At 44.5% G+C, this 1,388-nt stretch overlaps 1 protein-coding gene across 1 annotated transcript in view; it reads right to left on the bottom strand.

Moving 5' to 3' along the window:
- Positions 1-1,098: 1,098 nt before the first annotated feature.
- The window catches only part of LOC106013550, a 4,931-nt gene continuing 4,641 nt past the window's right edge, over positions 1,099-1,388 (bottom strand). The window contains exon 4 of the mRNA XM_013089574.2: positions 1,099-1,233. The gene's annotated coding sequence lies outside the window, so the exon portion shown is untranslated. The remainder of the gene's footprint in view (positions 1,234-1,388) is intronic.

The following is a 1,388-nucleotide window of genomic DNA, read 5'->3' as shown; positions in this document are numbered from 1 at the left end:
ACACACAGGGCCCTGAGACAAGAAACGTGGCCAACCCCACTGACGCTACGGGAGAAGCTATGCGGGCCGCCAGATGAACTGACTAGGACGGCCCAATTTATGACAGATACCGGACTTCAAGTGTGATGCGATCGAGAAGAAGAAAGGTTTTCTTGATTTTTTTGGAGAGGGGGTAGAGCGAGGATGATTAGAAGAACGATGGATTTACTGTTGGAGGTCAATAACCACAGAGGGTCGGGATCAGCAGTGTCTTCTTGCGCTCCATCGACTGTTTGTTCTTAGTGAAGTTTAGTTTTAGTAAGGTTTTACACGGCGCTCACAACTGCAAAAGGTCGTATTATGAGCGCCAAGGGGTGGATGTCAACAGAGAAGTCCAAATGGGGAATCAGGCTTATTCGATGGCGTCGACGGTCTAGTGGTTAGGCTACTGGACTCGTAATCGTGAGATTGCTGGTTCACGGGTTCGAGCCTCAGCTCGGTCCGACGTTGTGTCCTTGGGAAAGGCACTTTACACGAATTTCCACGCTTGGTTCGGTCCTTTCGGAGATGGACGTTAGCCTAAACTCGGAGGTCCTGACTCTTAAATAACATAATAGTTTTGACTTGGGCGTTAAACCTGCACGAGATACGAGGAGATATCCTAACTGGGGGCTACACCCACACGTGACTTTCACTCGGTTCTTCCAGGTCTTCATTATTGCAGCAATTATAATATACTTGACAATTTTCCTCTGAGCTGACGTCACTTTGTCACAGCACCGTTAGACCGGCTCACTCAGAAGACCTGAGTTCAAATCCCGATGATTTTAAAAAATCGAGTGTCTTCGTCTGTTTGCTGGCCCGTTTTATTCCTCTGCACCCCACTACCAACAACAACAGCAGCAGCAGCAGCAAAAATAACAGAAAGCAACAACAACAACAACAACAACAAAAACAACAAAGACAATAATGATAACAACAACAACAACAACAACAACAGCAGCATAAAAAATAACAAAAAGCAACAACAACAACAACTACAACAATAATAATTATAAAATGAAATGAATGCACACTGATCCTCCAATCTTCTCAGTTTCAGCTCAATATGTACTTTTTCTTCTTTTTCTTCTTACAACAGACTTCATTTTTGGACAACACACACATAGATAGCGGCGCCTCTGGACCCGGGAAGTGTGGAAAACCTGGCACCCAGCACTGACCTCCTCCTCGCCTGTCACTGGCCATTTCAAACTGGGGAATAAAAAAAAAAAAAGGGAAAATGGGTTAATTGTCCTTCTTAAACTGGGAATAGGAAAATGGGGAAATGGGTTAACTGACTATCTCTAACTGGGGAACAGGAAAAATGGGTTAACATGAAGTTCATCTGTGTTTATGTGTGAGTGGGG

Source organism: Aplysia californica, unplaced genomic scaffold (assembly GCF_000002075.1).
Source record: "Aplysia californica isolate F4 #8 unplaced genomic scaffold, AplCal3.0 scaffold00987, whole genome shotgun sequence".
Taxonomy (NCBI): domain Eukaryota; kingdom Metazoa; phylum Mollusca; class Gastropoda; order Aplysiida; family Aplysiidae; genus Aplysia; species Aplysia californica.
Note: the sequence above shows the minus strand (reverse complement) of the source record. Positions and strands in the feature narration are given on the sequence as shown.